Source organism: Canis aureus, chromosome 14, assembly GCF_053574225.1.
Source record: "Canis aureus isolate CA01 chromosome 14, VMU_Caureus_v.1.0, whole genome shotgun sequence".
NCBI classification, from domain to species: Eukaryota; Metazoa; Chordata; class Mammalia; order Carnivora; family Canidae; genus Canis; species Canis aureus.
In genome coordinates this window covers 24,634,254-24,650,360 of record NC_135624.1, presented here as the reverse complement: position 1 = coordinate 24,650,360, position 16,107 = coordinate 24,634,254, and positions in this window count along the sequence as shown.

The following is a 16,107-nucleotide window of genomic DNA, read 5'->3' as shown; positions in this document are numbered from 1 at the left end:
GCTCATTGGAAGGTGATTCCAAGAAGCGCCAACGGGTCTGGGGAGGAGTGAGACAGGAAGGGCAGGGAGCACCACAGGGCACCACCCGGGCATATGCTAATGAGCAGGTGACTGTTGTGCACATCTGGGATTTATGAACACCGAGGGACCGTCTGGGGTCATTCCTGCCAGGCCCTCTGGGAGATGGTATTGAATACATCTTAGAATTTTCCTACACCCTCCCCCCCAAAAAAGAATTGTCCTACCCAAAGGGTGAGGATTTATCTACCAATCTCCATTTCTCATGGGGGGAGGGCTGCTCCCCGGCCCACATCAACCCCCACGTGGCTGGCCTGCCCTGTGTGCTCACCAAGCAAACCTTGAAGCCAGAGGAGACATGTGGTCCGACTCTCAGAGACAGGGTCAGAGATTCAGGGGAGTGGTGAGTGCTAATGGGAGCGAAGTAGGGCCCTGACAATGTCTGCTAAGAGAACAATGCCAGAGGAGTGGGCCTGTGGGGTCCTCACACAGCTGGCACGTAGAAAGAGCCAGAAGTCTATCTGTCTGTGGCTTATCTATTCTTTGGAGAAAAATCGCTGTCAGCATCTATAACCCACCAAAGCCATGGCCCAAGTGGCTCAGTCCAGAAGGACAGTAGTAGCATTTTAAAAAACACAGTCCAGGGGCACCTGGGTGGCTCAGTGGTGGCTCAGTCAGTTAAGCACCTGCCTTCAGCTCAGGTCATGATCCCAGGGTCCTGAGATCAAATCCTACCTCAAGCCCCCTGCTCAGTGGGGAGCCTGCTTCTCTCTCTCCTGCTCCCCCTGCTTGTGTTCCCTCTATCTCTCTGTGGCAAAAAGATAAATAAAATCTTTAAAAAAAAATCACAGTCCAAGAAGAGAAAAAGAAATTAAAAGAAATTTCTTCTTTTAAAGGTCATTGAAGAAATCCAATTCACACCCTTGTGCAACCCTCTCTCGTATTTGACTTTCTCTCTTCCCTGCAACCCCTAGAACCCCTAGTATGACAAACCTAACTCTCTCCCTAGTGCCCTTCTGGCTCCGTGCCTCTCCCTTTGGCCGACTCTTGCTTGGACAGATTGACTTAACCTCTTCCCCACGTTCGCCTCTGAGCCTGCCTCCTCTCTGGCCCTCCTCGGTCCCTTCTTCCAGCTGTGTCACCTAAGTCCAGTGCCCAGTCTGGTGAAACCAACTTGGGGAGGACAGTAATAACCCCCGGATTTCTCCTGGTTCGTGCCAGGGCTCTACAGATGTCCGCGGCTCTCCACTGCCTGCCGTGTTAAGTACTGATTCCCAAGCCCTGCGTTGAAGACCTTGTGTGTTCGAGACCCGTGGGAACATTCCAGCCTGACCCTTCCTACACTTGGCCATAATTAAGTGCTCATTGCATGCTGGCCATCTGTGCTGAGGGAGACACAGATTAGTGGGCTTCGTTTCACAGATGAGGAAACCAAGGCTCAGAGAAGTTGAGTAACTAGTCCAGGATCACGCAGCTAGTGAGTGGCATAGCCCAGACACTGTCACCCCAAAGCTCATGTGCTCACTGTGCCAAGCTTCCCCTGCCCTTTCGCCTTCTACCCTCAGAACAATCCACATCCTCCTACCAGTTCCAGAGTCTATACAAGGGAGACCTAAGAAGTGGGTGGAGGAGATGGGCTTCTGGTCTCACCCAGGCCCCAATTCTCTTTGATGAATAAATGATTGAGGGACCCCTGAACCATTGGCCAGTCTCCAGGGCCTGTAGGGACTATTTTTACCTTTGCACTTGCAGAGCAGCTCTAATTTAAAAAAAAATAAAAAACCACATCTGAATGGAACTTTCACCTCTAGAACTGCATGAGGAAGAAGAGCCCTGTTTCTCTTTTTCTCAGCTCTGTGCCCTCACAAAGACCCCAGAGATTCTACTTTAATCCTTCAGAATAGACACCCATACATTCAATGTGCTGCGACACAGCTTATCCCCCTATTTCTGTGTCCCTGGCAGACATTACTAGTTGATCACAGAGCTCTTTCCCAGGAAAGGGGGACCATACCCCCCTGCTCTTTACGGGCTCAGAGAGAAGTCCTCACCGGGAGGAATCTTGGATGTACCACAAGCCTTCCATTTGCTGATGAGAAAACGGGAAGCCCAGAGAGGGGACGTCAGACAGCTGGCAGGTGCTGGTCATGGGTGTTGCTCCCCCCTCTGCTCCTCTGCAGCCCCGGCCCTGGGGACCATCACTGTTCCTGCTGGATCTGCTGGCTGAAATAACACCCCCCCCCCCACACACACACACCCCGGACTGCGCTTCTGGAGCAGGAAATCTGGCCAGCTGTTGAGCCACACATGCTGAGGAATCCCTGCCAAAGAGCCCTGAGTGGGGCGCCTGGGGGGCTCCGTGGTTGAGCATCTGCCTTCGGCTCAGGTCCTGATCCTGGGGTCCTGGGATGGAGCCCAGCATCAGGCTCCCTGCAGGGAGCCTGCTCCTCCCTCTGCCTGTGTCTCTGCCTCTCTCTCTCTCTGTGTCTCATGAATACATAAATATATAAAATCTTAAAAAAAATAATAAAGGGAAAGCCCTGTGTCATACATGATCAAACCTTGTTCCAGTTTTGCTCCACTCTTCAGCCTGAGACAGCTGCAGTGTTTTTTTTTTCTTCTGAGCTCTTTAGGTAGGATACTATCCATGCAATTTTATAGCTTATCTTCTTTGATAGCATCATAATACTCAGAAGTGTATTTCTCATGTCATTAAAAAATGTCCATGCTTCCTGCTCCCTTGTCTCCCACCCCCTTCCTGGCTGAACAGTTTGTTTGAGACAGAGAGAGAGAGAGAGAGAGAGAGAGAGAGAGCAGGGGGAGGGGCAGAGGGAGGAGAGAGAATTTTTTTTTTGCAGTTTTTTCAACAGATTTTTTTTTTTTTTTATTGGAGTTCGATTTGCCAACATATAGCATAAGAGAGAGAAGATCTTAAGCAGACTCCACGCTAAGCAGTTTAGGTGAGATTCTCCTCCTTCAGGCTGTGAGCAAGTTAGGGTGAGGGATGGGGGAGCAAGCAAGGCAGGACTTCGCTTCTTGACACCCCTCGGGGCCTATGCCGCTTGGAGCTGGCACACAGTAGGCACCTAATACACATTTGTCAGGTGGATGATGGCGAAGGGCTCCTGGGGCGGAGGCCAGCTCGCACAGAATCTTCTGGAATGAGGACCCCAGAGCTTGTCTGTGGAGCAGCCAGGGGCTGCGAGCCTGGGCCTTGGGGGCAGGAATCTGCCTGTTTGACCTTACGAAGCAGCTGCCCCCGCCTCCCTACCACCTCTCCATCCGGGCCTGCAGCAGCATGCAAACTGTATGCTCATTACCCAGTGACCCAAGAAGTGCAATTAAGTTGAAAATTAGTTGGCATAATTAATTAGACGGGTAAATAGCTCCCTGTCAACACCAATCAATTCATTCTGCATATAATCAGCTCCACGAAGGCGGCCTAGGAGCTCCTGCAGCTGATCCTTCCTTCCTCTGGCAGGCAAGGGCAGAGGGTGGGAGCCCAAAGGGGCCAGGATGTCCAGCCCCCCGCCCCCCCAAGCTAAGCTGCACCCACAGGTGCTCTACAGTTGCTCTTCAGCAGAGCAGCCTCTCCCCGGCTGTCCTCAGTGATTCCATCCAGGCACCCAGCAAAACCACAGCTTTACTCCCCGGAGCCCTTTGCCTTCTCCAGCTTCCTACTTTTGAGTTCCCCGTGTGTTGCTCAAGATTCCTGATGTGTGTAAAAACCATAAACACGCATAAAAACCATGGGAGCTCCCAGTTTGGGGCTAGCAAATCTGCAGATGCTTTTTTAAAAATTTAATGTAATTAATTTATTTTTTATTTTTTATTTTTTTTGCAGATGCTTTTTTCAAATGAAGGTATAACTTAAATGAGCGTAATGCACCCTCGTTAGTGTTCAGCTCTATGCGCTTTGAGAAATGCCTACAGTCATGTAGCCACACCACAGCTAAGATCTAGAACATTTCTATCTCCTGCCCTCTCCTAGTAGTCAACTGCTCTCCACGCCCAACCCCTGGCAAGCACTGATCCATGACCTCTCCCGAGAGGTCCTACTCCAGAAAGTTCTATAAATGGAATCATACAGCGTGAACCTTTCGAGTCTGGCTTCCTTTTGCTTAGCATAATGCACTAGGGATTGATCCATATAGTGATGTGTGCCAGTGATTAGCTACTCCGTATTGCTGAGTAGTGTCTTACAGCACAAATGCACCAGTGTATCTGTTTCCCAGTTGAAGGACACCGGGTTGTTTCTAGTTTTGAGTGTTTATGAACAAAGCCACTATAAATATTCATATATAAGCTTTTGTATGAACACAAATTTTGTGCACTTGTCTTAGATAAATACCTAGGGGTGAGTTTGCTGGGTCTTATGCTAGGTGTGTAGGCAACTATATAAGAAACTGTCAAGTGGTTTCCTTAAGTCCTGTACCATTTTGCATCCCACTGGCAATGTATGGGACTTCCAGGAGCTTTGCATCTTTGCCAGGGTGTAGACTTCAAAAAACAGTGCTATCCATCGCTGCTGATAGCAGGGATGGTGGCATAATTTTCAGGGCCCTAATTTTCAAGAAAAAAAAGTGCCACTAACAGTATTAAAATAGAAAGCTTTTTCCTTTCTACCATAGTCTTTCTCTCCACTTCTCATGGCAGTGTGTTTTTTTTTTCACTTGTTATTTCATGTTTTGAGTAAAGAAACGTTAAAATTCAAAACTGTTAACATGGATTTTACCCTTCATCTCTATATTGTGCAATGCTGTTTCAAATGCAAATATGAGCGCACTTAACCTGTACGTAGAATCACTGAAATTACACAATTCGCATTTTGTTTGTACATGCATATGTATTTTGTTCTTCCCAGAAAGTGGAAATGCTGCACAAAACGAGCTCACCTGTTTTGCTTTGTTCCTTTTTAAGATTTTATTTATTTGACAGAGTGAGAGAGCACAAGCAAGTACAATTTTATTTATGTGACCAAGAGAGAGCACAAGCAAGGGGAGAGGGAGAGGGAGAAGCAGGCTCCCCACTGAGCAGGGAGCCCAGTGCAGGGCTCCCTCCCTCTCAGGACCCTGGGATCATGACCTGAGCTGAAGGCAGGTCATGATCCCACTTAACCAGATGTAGCCACCTGGGCTCACCTGTTTTTGTCTCACTTCTTACCATGTGCATGTCCTACCTACAAACACTCTCTACCTTTGGCTTACCGGTGCATAAGGAAGGCCAGAGACAAGAAGGAGGTACCTTCATTCTCTTCAGTGAGCATATGGAGAATTCCTTGGTTGTTTCCCAGAACAATGCCCTTTCCTGCAACCAAAGCAAATTCTGGTTCCAACAGAAGGCGTGACCTCTCGGGGTCTGCTCTTGCCCCCACTTTCCTTGTCTTCCCTGGGAGTTTCACTGACTTCCCACGCTCGGCGGGCCCACTGGGGTTCAGAGCTCATGGGCACTGTCTGTGCTCTGTGCTAGTGGCTCAGCCAGGAGCTGCCTGTCTCCTGCTCACCCCGCTGTTGGACTTCACTTACAAAACCCCAGTTCAACGATCAAAATCATTCAAGAATTTCAAGATGGTGACAGGAGAGCCTTAGACCAAGCCTAGGGCCCTCGTGAGCCTGGGACCTACGGGACTGACCCCACGGGCTGCCTGGAGAAACGAGTTCTTTGACGTGCACATCCTCTGTGATACCAGATTAAAAGACTTTTATCATTTTTTTTTTTTTATCAAAAAAAGTCCATCCCTGAGATCCTAGGTAATTATGTTATTTGGGGTATGCTGTTCTTTAGGTGATTAACTTAAGCTTTCTCTGTCTGAGGACATCGTTCCTTTTTCTAGAATGAAGAAGACAACTTTTTATTTTTTTTATTTTTTGTTTTTTTAAATTTTTATTTATTTATGATAGTCACACAGAGAGAGAGAGAGAGAGAGGCAGAGACACAGGCAGAGGGAGAAGCAGGCTCCATGCATCGGGAGCCCGACGTGGGACTCGATTCTGGGTCTCCAGGATCGTGCCCTGGGCCAAAGGCAGGCGCCAGACCGCTGCGCCACCCAGGGATCCTCACAACTTCTTTTTAATTTTAATTTTAATTTTTTATTTTTTTAAAAGATTTTATTTATTTATTCATGAGAGACACAGAGGGAGAGAGAGGCAGAGACACAGGTAGAGGGAGAAGCAGGCTCCATGCAGGGAGCCTGACATGGGACTCAATTCCGGGTCCCAGGATCAGGCCCTGGGCTGAAGGCAGCGCTAAACCACTGAGCCACCTGGGCTGACCTTCTTTTTATTTTTTTTCTAAGATTTTATTGATTTATTCTTGAGAGGCACACAGAGAGAGGCAGAGACATAAGCAGAGGGAGAAGCAGGCTCCCTATGGGGAGCCTGACATGGGACTTGATCCCAGGACCCCGGGACCACGCCCTGGGCCGAAAGCAGATGCTCAACCACTGAGCCACCCAGGTGTCCCAAGAACACAACTTCTGTTCTTTCATTACTGGGCACAACCCCTGGCCTGGCCAGGGCACCCACAGGCCCTCAGGAAAACCACTGTGCTGGAATAAGCCTCCCCTGCACCCCTGACTCTGTGTGGGAGCAAGGGGAGAGTGAGAGCACTGAGGCTCCCCTATGATGACCCTCACCTCACACACAGCTGGCAGGGGCTGGGGCAAGAAGGCTGAAGATATCAGCTGGTAAAGGAAGGAATATATAAGTGGGTCAACCCAGCAACATCTCAGCAACTCAGAAATGACTCTCAGGAATTTCATATAGTTCCTGGTACAGGTCAGTAAATAGTCAGAACCTGCCCAAGGTGGCCACCGGGCAGGTGTGGGTAGTCGGAGGGACCTTCCCTCCAAGCCCAGCTGGGAAACTTCTTTTTTAGAACTCCACCCTGTCTCCTTGGCTTTGGAAAATAATTCCATTGGCTTTCCCCTTTGTTTTGTGACTATTACATGGTCATTTGTGAAGTGAACCCAGAAAAAATTTGTGAAAAAAATCCAGATAAACAAAAATGAGTAAAATGCATTAAGATGGAACCCCACCCACCCTGTCTTCCACAGCCGCACACCACTGGCATCACAATTTTTAACACTGGTTGTGCGTTGTGGCCACAGCATAGATTAGATGTCTCTGGGACCCTCTGTAAAGTCCCTCTAGAGAGTGCTACTCCCTTCCCCCCCCAGTACTCCCCAAAGCCAGAGCTCTGCATAGGACCCAAGCTCTGCCAGGCAGGAGCATCCCCCCATGACTTGGAAGGTGCTCGCTCTTAAGAGATCGGAGCTCGGGTGGGAATGGGTGCAGGCTCCAGTCCGGGTGTCAGAGATGCAGAACCACAGCAGCAGTGTTCCCCTGGAACCATCCATGGTGTGGCCAGGCATCTGCCTGGGCTTGTTCTTGACTCTGTGGCATCTGAGCACGGTTCCCTAGCCCTCCTGGAAATTCTGGAATGAACTAATACTCTGCAACAAAGCCCCTTCTGCTCAGCCGGCTAGAGTGGATTCTGTTGTCTGCAATGAAGAACTCGCTGCTGGGGCCTCAGCTTCACTCCTCCCAACCTCCTTCATAGCACTTATCTGAGATCATCACCTGAGATCGTGACCTGAGCTGAAATCAAGAGTTGGACGCTTAACCAACGGAGCCACCCAGGTGCCTCTACTTAATATGTCTTAATGAGGGAGGACCCAACTGTCTCATCCACCGCGTTGATCCCCGTGGCTGTCCCGTGGCAGCACTTGGCAAGTATCTGCGGAGTGAAGTACTTGCTCCTGTCCAGCAGCCCTTACTTTGCCCCAAGGGGGGAGTGGAGTAGTCCTAGCACCAGCCACTTCTGGATCGAGTCGGGGATATTCTTTCTCCATGTATGCCCCCCCCCACCAACATTTCCTGACTGTCTCCCAGAGAAATGCACTGTTCTAGAAGATACCAGCTTGCACACCCTGGCTCTAGTGACTCAAGGTCGTACAGATGAATGAGCTCACCGCGGCCAATTCCTTGCTCTGCTTCAATGAGCAAAGACCCGCTCCGTGATGAGTGTGTGTATGTCCGTGTGTGTTCAGTGGGGACAGATTTTTCTGAATAGAAAACCCCACAGACTCAGAATAGCAGACATGGATCATTCATTCATTCTGCAAACACCGACCGTGGGTCTGCTATGCATGTATGTGTGTGTAAAGTGCAGGAGGCAGCCTGGACCTCCCAGCAAATGCCACTTTGTAAACAGACTTTCTCCCTTTGGCTATCAGACTGTCACCTAGATTAGTTGAAGCCTCTAAGCCTTAAATTAGGAGCCAGATGATGCAACTTTGCCATAATGTAGTTGTGCAATTTCAGGCACAAAGCTACGTTTGAAACACAGGTGCGGGAGTAGATTTTAGTGATATGATTTGAAAGCATTAATATTTAAGCAGCCCAGGCCCTGGAAGCCTGGCTACTGCAGGTGGGAACCATGACGCCCATTAGCCCTGTGAAGAAGGGAGCCTCGAGCCTCTGTGTCTCAACACCGACTGGGGTCCCAGGACACACACTGTGACCCCTGTCACTGTCATTGTGTCTGTTGGAATGTCAATCTGACCATGGAAGGGGCAGGCCCACCTGCTGGTGCCCCAGGGCTGCTGGGACCACACCCTTCACCACCTGTCTCACCTGTCCGAGGGGGCGGAGTGGGAGGGCCCTGGGAAGGGAGTGCTGTAACCCTTTCCTCTCCTCTGGCTAGGACACCTGGCTGTCCTCCCCACCCTGTGTGTGGGGAGTGGGTCATGGATCTTTTGTTGTTGTTGTCGTTAAAGATTTTTAATTTATTTATTCATGGGAGACACAGAGAGAGAGGCAGAGACATAAGAGGGAGAAGCAGGCTCCCTGCGGGGAGCCTGTTATGGGACTCAGGACTCCATCCCAGGACCCCAGGATCACGACCTGAGCCAAAGGCAGACACTCAACCACTGAGCCACCCAGGCACCCAGTGGGCAATGGATCTTGAAGCCCATTCCTGGCCGGGTCATGGCAAGGCCCACTTGGTTATTAGATCAGATCCTGCACATGTTTGAAACTAAGAAATAGGTCTTTGATCAGCCTCAAAGTTGGAGATCCAGAAATGAACCAACCACAGCCCCCGCCCTCCAGGAAAGAAAAGCCGTTAGGGTAGAATGTGAGAAGCTTCCCCTCCTCAGCGAACACTGGAGGGCCCGGCGTGGGTTCTGCTCAGCCTGCCGCAGACCCCTGTCGCGGTGGCTCTGACAGTCCACGGGAAAGACAGCAAATGAGAAGTCACCACGTCAGACTGTGGTGAACCTTAAGGTCACGGGAGCCAAGAGAATGCAGAACAGAGAGGCCTGACCCAGTCCCGGGGGTCAGGAGGCATCTCTCAGGTCACAGCCCTGTGTAGGTGGGGACCAGCGGGGTGGTGGGAATCAGCTGGGGGAGGCGGGAGGGAATGGGCACCCAAGTCGTGTTGAGGTTGTGTGGAGGGTGGTGAGGGCAGGGGACAGAGGAACCCCAAAGCCGAGGCCTCTGGGGGCACAGGAGGACTTCCTGCAGGGATAGTCTGAGGAAAATCCTCCTCTCCTGGCCCCACATTCTGTCTCTCTCAGTCTTCCCTAGACCTGCCCAGCTGGCTGTGGCCTCACTCCTGGCTTGTCACAGCCAGGATAATGAGACAAGACACGAGGGCCTGCAGCCAGTTACCAAGTCCTGGCTGGCAAGGGGCCAGGCCTGGAAGCCTCTGCTGCTCCCAAAGTGCCACAGGCGAACCTACCATAAATGAGGCTTTTCTCCTCAGCGTCCTTCCTTCCCTCATAGCCTTTCCCCTCACTTAGCCCTCTCTTTATATATCTATAGGTAGATGATAGATAGATAGATAGATGATAGATAGATGATAGAGATATTATTTTATTTTACTATTTTATTTTATTTTATTTTATTTTATTTTATTTTATTTTAGCAGAGAGAGAGAGCTGGAAAGGAGAGGAGAATCACAGTGAGGGTGGGCCCTGGAAGCCGCTCACTCTGACTTCCCTCCACCTGGACCAGTGACAGGAGAGCTGTTTGAGAAAAGATGGGCTGTGGGTCGTGGTCAGGTCAGATGGGCTCACGGTGTGCTGGTGACCCTGCCAAGCAGACGGAGTCAGGGGCCCGAGGGTGGCGTGGAGGTGCAGGGACAGGTCAGGGTGGAAAGAGAAGTCCCAGCTCCTAACCGCACAGCGACCCTGGAGCTTCTGGTGTTCGCCCTCAGGTAAATGGACAACCCCGTCTGTGCTTCCTTGGGAGCAAACCAGTAAATCTACCAGAATCCAGGACAGAACAAGTTTTCGGCTGTCCACAAGCCCCTTGGATGTCCGCTGTCAAACACCAGCACAAGAGTGTTCACTACAGCACTCGTTACTGATTGGGAAGGATGAGATGTTCTGGAATCAGAAGACCTAGGGCAGCTGGGGCTGCCACTACAAAGGACCAGCCTGGGTGGCTGAAACAACAGAGATCTGGCCTGTCACAGTTCTGAGGCCGGAAGCCTGCGGCTGAGGAGTCGGCAGGGCTTCTCTGTGGCCTCTCTCCCTGGCCTGTACTCGGCCGTCCTCTCCCTGTGCCCTCACATGGTCTCCCCCTTGTGCGTCTACCGCCCCATCTCCTCTTAGAGACACTCTGCTGTGGTGACAAAGAACAGGAAGATGTATATGTATTGGCAGGAAAAGAGTTCCAAGCTCGGGACGTCTGGGTGGCTCAGTGGTTGAGTGTCCGCCTTCGGTTCAGGTTGTGATCCTGGGGTTCTGGGATCGAGTCCCACATCGGGCTCCCTGCAGGGCGCCTGCGTCTCCCTCTGCCTGTGTCTCTGCCTCTCTCTCTGTGTCTCTCATGAATAATTAAAAAAAAAAAAAAGAGTTCCCAGCTTACTGTTAGTAATGGGACAAAAGGATACTGATACCAGTGGTCTCCCTCTGGAGAGGGAACAGATTAGGGGCCAGGGTGGGACGAGGAGGACTTACGTGCTTGAGTCCGTGTTGACATATGGGTATGTGACAGACTGGCTTCTTGCCCTCACCTCTTCATTCCCTCCCTTCCCTGGCTTTGCGGCCTCCCACAGTGGGCCGAGAATGCTTCCCTGCCCCATGGATGTTGAACTTGGCCAGGTGGTTTGGTTTGCCCAATGCAATTTTGATGGATGTACCCAGAGCAGAGGCCTTAAATGTGCTTTCTTGGCATAGCTTGGCCTCTTGGGCTGCCATGACCCTCACTGAGAAGAACATCCCCTGGGGGGTAGCTGGTCCCAGGAGAACATGGAGACAGCCCTGAGCAGAGCTGAATTCAACCTCACCTGGTGTGAGTCCTGCAACCTGCAGGAGCAAGAAAAATACATGCTTACCTTGAAAACAGTAGGCTGAGCGGAGTAAACCAGACACAGAGGGACAAGTGTTGTATAATTCCATGTACATGAAATGCCTCGATTAGGCAAATCCTAGACAGTAGATTAGAGGCCACCAGGAACACGGAGGAGGGGGACTAGGGAGCTATTGCTTAATGGATACAGTTTCTGCTTGGGGTGAGGCAAAGGTTTTGGAAATTGATAGTTAAGACAGTTGCATCATAAATGTACCTAGTGCCACTGAATTGCACAGTGAAAGTGGTTAAGATGGTAAATTTTGTATATCTTTGGCTACAATTTATTATTTTTTCAAAAAGATTTTATTTGAGAGGGAGAGACAAGCAGAGGGGCAGAGGGAAAGGGAGAAGCAGATTCCACGCTGAGCTGGGAGCCCGATGAGAGACTCCATCCCAGGATCCTGGGATCATGCCCTGAGCTGAAGTCAGCCACTTAACCAACTGAGCCCTCCAGGTGCCCACAATAAAGCCATTTTTATTTTTATTTTTAAAATATTTTATTTATTTATTCATTAGAGACAGAGAGAGAGGCAGAGACATAGGCATTGGGAGAAGCAGGTTCCCCGTGGGGAGCCTGATGTGGGACTTGATCCCAGGACCCTGGGAGCACGCCCTGACTCAACCACTGAGCCAGGCAGGCGTCCCATAAAGCTATTTTTACAAAAGAAAAATACCTGCTTGTTGTTTAAGTCATTGACTTTTGGATGATTGGTTGAAGTAGCACTTGTATGGCAATTTTTGGCAGAGAGCTGTGTGTGTGTGTCTACACTGAGCACACGTTATTTGTGTAATACAAAAGATGCAAAATCAGCATGTATTGGGTTTCCCTTAAACAGGCCCTCTGTCTTCCTGCCTGGTGGTGGCACCAGGATGTTTCTGGACATTGCTCATCCTAATTTGGAATGACTCCTGGCTTCTCTGTCTATCCTTGGCAGTTGACCAGATCCAAGTCCTGACTGTTCCTGGAGAACGTGTCTCCATTGGCTCCCTAATCCTCGTCTCCGTAGCCATCTCCCTGGGCCTGGATTGTCTGTCTGGTTCCTCTGGTGACCTCCCTGCCTGGGTTCAGCCAGGCTGTGGGAAAGCAATAATTTGCAACACGTTTCCATTAAGTTCCCCTGTCCAGCTGGCCCTGAGGCCCCCTTCTCAAAACACACACACACACTCAAGCACACCAACTTTTCACTTTATAAAATGGGTTTACAACAGCCTCTCCTGCCTGTCAGTACCCGCAGGGGTACGTGAAGAGGTCCTAAAATTAATCAAGAGGAGGGGTTCCTGTTCCTTCTCCATCTCCCATTTCCCATCTGTTCTTCCATATTTCGGATCGTCGTACTACTAGGTGGGTGTGGAAAGCTCCAGCACCACAAGTAAGGGGAATGTTCAATTCAACATCGCTTAGAAGTTGAGAAAGCTAAAGATTCTGACGACTAATGATCGTGGCTTCCAATCCCAAGCTGAAAGAGGACCAACCAAGCTGCTAAATGGATGAAAATTAGTTCTGAAGTGCTTTTTAGGCTGTAACTTGAAATATGCTGAAGGAATTGATTCTAGTGCTGAAGCAAAGCTCTCTCCACCCTTTTTTCTTCTTTATGTGAAGTTTCTCAACTTTTATGTCTGTAAATATGAAAAATAGGAATAAAATTAATGCAGAACCCCATCTTATTCTAGCAAAACGTACTAATAGTTGTTCACTCTGTGAACTACATAGAACACTGCAGCCAGGGGCGCCTCGGGGGCTCAGACCCTTAAGCTGGGGACTCTTGATTTCGGATCAAGTTATGACCTTGGATCCAGTTATGATCTCAGGATCCTGATCTCCAGGTGGTGAGATGGAGCCCAGCCTGGAGCCTGCTTGAGACTCTCTCTCTCCCTCCGCTCCTCCCCTGCATGTTGGCCAGTTGCTGCTGGGGGTGCGGGGAGCGCTGGAGGGAGGCCCCCAGCGGTGCCTGACTAGGGCTGAGGTCTTTGCCTCCCTGGCAGCCAGGGGTTCCTACCCGAGCAGGCCGCCTAACCGGCCTCCTTGGGTGTGCACCCCTGTAAGTGAAGAACAGGGGTGGTACTGACCCCTTCAGGTTGTTCTGGGGAGTAAGTGAGCCCCAGGGAGGGAGTGTTCCGCTGCGAGGACCAAGCCGCCCCCCCTCCCCCGCCCCCGCATCCACCCAAGGGAGGGGTTTGGGGGTGGGGCCGGGGAAAGAAGCAAAGGAGGAAGGCAACAGGGATCAGGTTTTTGCAGAGGGGGTGACCGGTGTACCAGGCTGGAGAAAGGTTGAGAAGAGAAGGGAAGAGACTCGTCTCAAACAAGGTGCTTGACGGTGGAAAAGGCGTGCCAGGCCTTTGGTGCCAGGCCTCTGGGTGGAAGGGGCTCGTCTGGGGACCCCCTGCACAGACACAGGTCCTCAGCCTTGGGTCACTCACTGGCTGCCAGGCCTGGGGGTCTGCGTCTGCCACCCTGGTGGGCAGGTGACACTGACTCCAGACTCGGGGCACAGCCAGGCCACGGACCCTGCGCAGCAGCCAGGGGGGTGCCACGTGGGGGCCGGCACCTGCCCGGGTTCTGCAGGGCGCGGGCCTCACGGAGGAAGCACGAGTGTGCGTGTGCGTGTGCGTGCACACGGGCTCCTTGTCAAAGTCTTTGAAAATTGGTGACACGCGCATTTAAAAGATGGAGACGCTTTATTTGGTGGAATATTGACCCGGTGCTCACCGCCCCCCCCCCCCCCTCGCGTGCTCTACTTTGCATGGGAAGGTTTGGGTGATGCTGCGACCCCCCCCCCCCCCCCCCGGGCGGGCCCAGCCCGGTTCCCCCCAGTGGCCGCGCCCCCCTCGGCCTCCTGCCCTGTTCCCGGGACGCTCTAGAACCCAACGGACGGGCCCTCCCCTCTCCCGCCTTCCCGAGGGGACCCCCCCACCCGGAGATGGGGAGACGGCTGCGCCCCCTCCCCGCGCACCGACGCCCTCCTCCCCATCTGCACCGTCCCCTCCTCGCTCTCCGCCGCCCCCGCCCCCGCCTCCTTTGGTCCTGCAGTTTAGATCTTTTAGGTTAATGGACTTAACATCTTAAATAGGCAGTAGATGAACAAAGTTGGAATATTTTATTTTCAACTATTCAAAGGTAAACCGAGAAACATCTTCCTCCCAGAAGAACTTGAGGCAAATCCCCAAACTGAGGATCAGTCTATGAACTATCTGACCAGTCCTACCCAACACTGGGGTCCAGGGGCCCTGTCAGTGATAGTAACTACTTATTGGGGTTGGGGGGGGTCCTCTCCACCAATCTGCTTGGGCCTGTGCAAAGGGCACTTCAGAGGAGTCCCTGTGCACTTGGAGGCCAGGAGCCAAGGGGATACGCAGCGACTCTCAGACATTTCAGGGCTGGTTTCTCTGTTCATACCCAATTCTGGTGCTTAGAACAGGGGCCCATGCTGATGCCCGAGGGCAAAAAGCCCCACTTCCTTTAAGGAAGGGGGCAGGCCTGACCCGGATGCCCAATAAGGGGCAACCCTAGCCTTTTTTGTTTTTCTTGCTTTTATTCCTTTTTTTTGTTGGCCTTGTGCTGAGTTTGTTTACAAAAGATGTATTTTTTAAAAAGATTATTTATTTATTCATGAGAGACACACAGAGAGAGAGAGGGAGAGACACAGGCAGAGGGAGAAGCAGGCTCCACGCAGGGGGCCCTACGCAGGTCTCCAGGATCACGCCCTGGGCCGGAGGCAGGCGCTAGGCTGCTGAGCCACCCAGGGATCCCCCAAAAGATGTATTTTGTTTAACCAAATATTAAAAATGGAAAACTGAAGAAGAAGAAGAAGAAGAAGAAGAAGAAGAAGGAGGAGGAGGAGGAGGAGGAGGAGGAGGAGGAGGAGGAGGAGGAGGAGGAGGAGGAGGAGAAAAAGAAGGCAAGTCTAAGAAACTGTCACAGCCAGGAGGGGCCTAAGGGGGCATGACTTACACAGGATATGGGGTCCTGCATGCGCTCCTGGACCAGAAAAAGGACCTTTAGGGGAAACCAAGGAAATGTGAATCAGGATGGACTTCAGGCAATAAAATATGCACACTGGTTCAGGGATTGTAACCAGCATACCACACTAATGTGGGAGGTTAGTAATAGGGGAAACTGGGGGTGGTCTTTATGGGAACTCTAGTACCTGCCATTTCTCTGTAAATCTAAACCTGCTAACTTAATAGTTTACTTTCTAGAAAACCTTCCTCCCATCCATGCCTTCAACCGTGCAGCTTCCGGCCTCCTCCAATACATATTGATCATTGATCTTGGTTTTCTGTGTATCCGTTCAGAGATTCGGGGTGCAAACACGAGCACCTGTGCATATCCTCAGCCCCACCGCACCCCCATCCGGCAGTGGCAGCGGCAGGCCCCACACCCCGTTGTGCCCGGGCTTGCTCCACTCAGGTCCTGTCGGGCGTGGAGCGCCCCGCGTTCCTGTTTGCAGCCTCGTTCCTGTGGCCTCGTCCCTGCTCCTGGACTTGGGCTCGTCCCGAATGTTTGCGGGTCTCACGCGGCTTGAGGGCATAAGCCCGGCGGCGGGGGAGGGCATCTGTTGGCTGCGGGACCCGGAGCGAGTCACTGGACCCCCCCCAGGCTTCCTGTGAGTGTGTTCTCTGGGGGCTCCCCCTCCCCCTCGCCCTGCTGCGCCCCGGGAGCTGCCCTGAGGCCGCCGCGACCGCCCCTGGGGCACGGCTCCCGTGGGGTCCCCCAGGGAGCGGGGCA